Source organism: Henckelia pumila, chromosome 3 (genome assembly GCF_033568475.1).
Source record: "Henckelia pumila isolate YLH828 chromosome 3, ASM3356847v2, whole genome shotgun sequence".
Taxonomy (NCBI): Eukaryota; Viridiplantae; Streptophyta; class Magnoliopsida; order Lamiales; family Gesneriaceae; genus Henckelia; species Henckelia pumila.
In genome coordinates, this window is record NC_133122.1 from 137,438,843 (window position 1) to 137,445,295 (window position 6,453).

At 39.6% G+C, this 6,453-nt stretch overlaps 1 non-coding gene across 1 annotated transcript; it reads left to right on the forward strand.

The window, feature by feature from the left end:
- The first annotated feature begins 300 nt into the window (after nucleotides 1-300).
- Nucleotides 301-429, forward strand: LOC140893659 (small nucleolar RNA Z247). Its single transcript, XR_012153252.1, has one exon. It is a non-coding gene; the product is annotated as a small nucleolar RNA Z247 (small nucleolar RNA).
- Nucleotides 430-6,453: the final 6,024 nt, after the last annotated feature.

Consider the following 6,453-nt stretch of genomic DNA (forward strand, 5'->3'; position numbering starts at 1 on the left):
AGAAAATGGCCGCCCAGGGTCTCTCAACCCTGCATATGTCCTCTTTCAGCGACAGGACTCGTTGATTTTCTCTTATCTCCTGGCCACCATGGCTGAAAATATTCAAGCTCAAATGGTCGGCTGCAATACAGCCTATGATGTTTGGAAGGCAGCCTCTGTTTTATTCGGTTCGAGATCACAAGTCAAAATCATGCAATTTAAGCTTCAGCTTCAAAATCTTAAAAAGGGTGGTCTTACGATGATCGATTATCTCGCAAAAATGAAGACAACAGCGGATACTCTTGCTTTGGCTGGTCATCGTATCTCTAATGAAGACCAAATTCTCCATATTCTTGCTGGTTTAGGACTAGAGTATGATTCTGTTGTGGTTAATATCACTAATCGCACTGAACCTCTCTCTTTGGATGAAGTTCGTGCTGTTCTTCAAGCACAAGAAGCTCGTCTTGACCAATTTCATATTACATCAGATGTTTCTGCTCCCATGGCAAATCTTGCCTTTCATCACAAAAAATTTGGAGGCCGTGGATCTGGGTCTTCACCCTCTAATCCACCTTTCACAATGGTTCACAGAATCAAGTTACTCGTGGTCGAGGTCGAGGAAATAGAGGAGGTCGCTTTTGGAACAATGGAAATCGTCCTCAATGCCAGCTATGTGGCAAATTTGGGCATACCGTTCAAAAGTGCTATTATCGCTTTGATTCAAATTTCACAGGGTTTAATTCAAATACAAGTTCTGGAAGCCAACTCTCTACCAATTCTTCCCAACAGAGAAATTCTCCGATGGCTGCTATTGCCTCTGCTTCAGAGAACTTTCCAGACCCAAACTGGTACCCCGATTCTGGAGCCACGAATCATGTCACAAATGAGCTAAGTAATCTCAGCGTTGGATCCGAGTATACTGGTAATCACCAACTCTTCATGGGTAATGGTATGGGTCTTCCTATATCTCATACAGGGTCTTTTAATTTTTGCTCTCCAATTACCAGTAAAGTTTTTACCCTTCGGAATATGCTTCATGTTCCCCATATTACTAAAAATCTGATCAGTGTCAGCCAATTTACTAAAGATAATGGAGTTTCCATTGAGTTTAACCCATCTTCTTGTTTTGTGAAGGATCTCACAATGGGAACCAAGCTTCTCCAAGGGAGTCTACATAATGGGTTATACCGGTTCGAGATACCTGCAGATCTCTGTGCTTCCTCCCATCCTACTCAACAGCCTTCGTCTCCTCTTGTTTTTGCAGCTGAATCCCAAGAACAAAGTGTTTGTCACAGTCTTCAAAAGTCGGATTCTGTTTTTGATCTCTGGCATAGAAAGTTAGGACATCCATCTATATCTGTACTTAAGAAAATTTTGTCAGCAAAAAAAGAATTAGTTGATATCAATGAGAATTTTCATTTCTGTTCTGCGTGTCAACTTGGAAAAAGTCATAGATTACCTTTCTCTCATTCTGAAACAGAATACATAGAACCTTTGCATCTAATTCACTCTGACTTATGGTGTGGTGCTCATGCGTTATCCCACAATGAAAATCGGTATTATGTTATCTTTATAGATGCTGCTACTCGTTATAGTTGGATATACTTTCTCAAAACAAAAGCAGATGTCTATAAATCATTTCTCCATTTCAAAAATAAAGTTGAACTCCTACTCAATCGCAAAATTAAAATTGTTCAATCTGATTGGGGTGGAGAGTATCGAGCACTCACAACATTCTTCCTTGATCATGGTGTGTCTCATCGAGTCTCTTGTCCTCATACCTCATCCCAAAATGGTGTTGCTGAGCGAAAACATCGCCATATCATTGAAACAGCCCTTACTCTTTTAGCTCAAGCATCCTTACCTTACAAATTCTGGGATGAAGCATGTGAAACTGCGGTGTATTTGATCAACCGGCTTCCTACACCTGTGCTAGATGGACAGACACCTTTGGAAAAGCTGTTCCATACTTCACCCAACTATGATTTTCTTAAGGTATTTGGCTGCCAATGCTTTCCTTATATTAGACCTTTTAATTCTCATAAACTTGAATTTCGCTCATCCCCATGTGTTTTCTTAGGATATAGTGGTCAACATAAAGGGTATAAATGTTTATCAAAATGTGGAAAATTTTATATCTCTAGACATGTTGTTTTTAATGAGTCTTGTTTCCCTTTTGCAACCTCTAATGATACTTCATCATCTCCAAAGCAGTTCCCTAGTTGTTTTCCTAGAGCTGTTCCAGATTATATATCACCAGAAACACAACAACATTCTTCCCAAACTAATACTTATTCACAATCTCTGTTATCCAAGGATGCTCATCCCACGACATCCTCTCCTCACTCTTCCTTACAGTCTAGTGACAGTATTCCATTATCTCCACAGCTCATCTCTAAGTCAAATGGTCCACCATCACCTTCTTCTACCTTACCCATGTCTGAATTACCAGTTGTACAACAAAATACTCATCCAATGATTACCAGATCTAAACATGGAATTTACAAGCCTAAGGCGTGGCTTGCTAATCTTTCTGAGGTTGAACCTCAAACTTGCACGCAAGCCCTAGGTCATACTGTTTGGAAACAAGCCATGCAACAAGAGTTTGATGCTCTTATTCACAATCAAACCTGGACATTGGTAACTCCACCTTCAAACAGTGTCATTGTTGGTTGCCGATGGGTGTATAAAATCAAAAGAAATTCTGATGGTTCTGTTGCTCGTTACAAGGCACGTCTAGTGGCCAAATGCTACCTTCAAACTACAGGTTTGGATTTCAAAGAAACTTTCAGCCCCGTAGTGAAACCTATCACTGTTCGAATTATTCTCTCTTTGTCCATTTTTCGTGGATGGAAGATTCAACAGCTTGATGTAAGCAATTCCTTTTTACATGGTGTTTTGAATGAAACAATATATATGGATCAACCACCTGGTTTTGAGGTATCTTCCTCTACTGGTCAACCTCTTGTATGCAAACTTCATAAAGCTTTGTATGGCCTTAAGCAGGCACCTAGGGCATGGTTCGAAAAGTTAAAAGGATTTCTTATCTCAGAAGGCTTCACAAGCTCTCGAGCTGATCATTCGTTATTTATCAGAAGTGCTGGTTGTTCTTGTATATATATTCTTGTTGGAAACTGGCGTTCAGATCAATCACGATTGATACCCGGTGCAGCGGAAGTTTAAAATTTTTAGTATGGAACAATTCCATAGTGTGGGTATCAACCGTTTAACGATTAAATTATAAGTGTGTGTAAAATTAAATAACAATTATGAAATTTTACCTTCAATCTCGAAGCGAGATTATTGGACTCCAACAGATTTCTCTGCTCTTGTTGTCTCTCCCAGGAACTGATGAACTTCTTCAATCAGGTCCACGAATAGAGGTTTAATCCCTCTGATAGATTGCACTAGAAAATCTATCAGAAGTTTTCTACGAAGAGAATAAACGAATTTGATTCGCTATTCCAGACTGCAATTCAAAATCACAGACCGGAATTTCTCACGCAGAGAAGGGAGGGGGCGGCCGAATTTGAGAGAGAGGAGGCTAGGGTTTTCGAAAAACCTGTCTCAAATTATGACCTGTTGTTTAATTTCTGTACTACAATAACTTATTTATAATGCAGGCCACTAACACCTTAGGGCCCATTAGTCATAAGTTGAGGCCCGACAAGCAAAGCCCGCATGTTCAGAAATTAATATAAAATTCATCGTGACTCCGATTGATAAACCGATTTTACCAATGTGTACAGAAACCATTTCTGCACATTTTAAAGTCAAGATAAATTTTCCTGAATCCGAATTCAGTGGTTTCCAAAAATGTACATCCCCATGTCATTTTAGGAAATCCTACTCCCTTACTCTTATTTAAGAAGTCCAACTTCTTTATTCATTAAATTTAACTCTTTAAATTTAACTATCTCAACGGGGATTAAAACTCCATTACACTGTGTGACCCTCAATGGTTCAGGGATACAGCTAGCCGTGGGCTCACAACTCCTTGTGACTCGGAACAACGATTTCCGACTTGCCCAACGAATCATGGTAAAGCGCCTAGCAACATCGCCCCATGATTCCCTAGGTATCACTGATAGTGCCTACAAGAACCAGTAGATTTTGGTTAGCGTACAGTACGGTCCCTTCATCCATATATCCCGATCGAATCAACAACCATTGGTATATCGAGAGTCGCTCAAGATTCGATAACTATGCAATACATCTTGAAGATCAAATTAGTGACATCGCATGTGCTACTAAGAAACCATTTCTTAAATCACATCAAGTACTCTGGCCAGAGATTCGTCACACTAATATCTCCTCAGATCGCATAGGATATCCACACTCGCAAGTATGTGGTGAATCCTTGACAACAATGCATCGACTCCTATATGTGTTGTAACTGTACCCAATCCCGACACCTGATGACCCCCATAGAGTCGGTAAACGAGTCAAAGCACAGTACTAGCATATAGAGTCTCCATGATGTTTCAAGTAGTAAGGACTAATGGTGTACAACCAAAACCGCGGACTTTATCCACTCGATAAGTGATAACCACTTGGAAAGTCCGGATAGGGTAGTTCGATTATTCATCCTATGAATATCCATTTGCATGCTTCGAACATCTCCATGTTCCCTACCAATGAAACGTGGTACTCCGCATCGCAAATGCTAGTCTCAAACTCGAGCGATCCTTATCCTTATTATCGGACGGCTCAATCGACTAGGAACAGTTTAGAATATACAGTGACTATAAGATGTATTTCATGATAGACATCCCCATGTTCTACCACATCTTACATACACTATAGTATATTCAAGGTCTTTATCAAAACAACAATAGTATATCATAATATAACAATATGAAGAAAGATAAAGTCATTGCCATTAATAAAAGTGTAAATTACATTAAACAAAAGATCGTTTGTACAAAGAGTCATCAAAGCCCATAGCCACAAGTTGGCTCACTGGGCACCCACTCTTTCAATTCTAGTGTATGTTGATGATATATTAATTACCGAAAGTGACCCAGCCAAGATCAAACAACTCATTACCAGACTCGGTCTTGTTTTCGCTTTAAAAGATCTTGGAGAACTTCATTATTTTCTTGGTGTTGAAGTGAAATATACTTCTGATGGTGGCTTACTTCTTACCCAAAAGAAATATGTGAGAGAGCTTCTTGCTCGTGCTAGTATGGATAATGCTAGACCTTTGCCTACACCAATGATCACAAATGATTATTTATCTGCGCATAAGGGAGAAGCTTTCTCAGATCCTTCTCTGTATCGGAGTATTGTTGGAGCGTTACAGTACCTTACTATCACAAGGCCAGAGATTTCTTTCTCGGTAAACAAAGTCTGTCAGTTCATGCATGCCTCTAAAGATATTCACTGGAAAGCCGTAAAAAGAATTTTACGATATTTGCAAGGAACTTCAGATCATGGGTTATTTTTTCCCAAGTCTGCTTCTCTTGATCTTGTTGGGTTCTCTGATGTGGATTGGGCCACTGACCCTGATGATAGAAAATCAGTTTCAGGTTTTTGCATTTATTTAGGCAAATTTTTGATTGCTTGGAGCTCAAAAAGGCAGCATACCATCTCACGATCCAGTACTGAAGCAGAATACCGCAGCTTAGCAAGTGCTGCTGCAGAAATAACATGGATCCAATCACTTCTACATGAGCTTCAAATTATTTTGCCAAAAGCTCCTGTTATTTGGTGTGATAACCTAAGTACTGTCTCTATGAGTGCAAATCCAGTTCTACACTCTCGTACCAAACACATCGAGCTCGACTTATACTTTGTTCGGGAGAAAGTACTTGCTGGAACCTTACTCGTTCAACATGTTCCAGCTCTTGATCAAATTGCGGATATACTTACCAAACCACTCTCATTTGCCTCCTTTGACAGATTGCGTTCCAAGCTAAGTGTGATGTCGTCCACCAAGCTTAGCTTGCGGGGGAATGTTAAAGTATTAGAATATTAATACTAATTGTATTGTTTTGTAAATTGCTTACTGTAGAAATTATGGTTACTAGTTTGTTAGTAGCTGATGTCATTAGATGGTTCTCGAATGGATTCTTTGGGTCTATATATTGTACAGTAAACAATAATGTAAATTCATTCAATAATATAATATTTTCTTCTCACCTTTATCTTAACTTCCACAGAGATGTCAAGTCCAGCAACATACTTCTAGACGACTCGTATACTACAAAAATATCGGATTTCGGAGCTTCAAGACTGGTCCCTTTAAACCAAACACAAGTGACAACTTTTGTTCAGGGGACTTTAGGCTATTTGGACCCTGAGTACTTCCAAACGAGCCAGTTAACAGAAAAAAGCGACGTTTACAGCTTCGGGGTCGTTCTGGCCGAGCTAATCACTGGGAAAAAGCCCCTTTCACCCACAAAATCGGAAGAAGAGAGGAACTTAGCCACATATTTCATCACGTCCGTTAAAGAAAAACGCCTGTTTCAA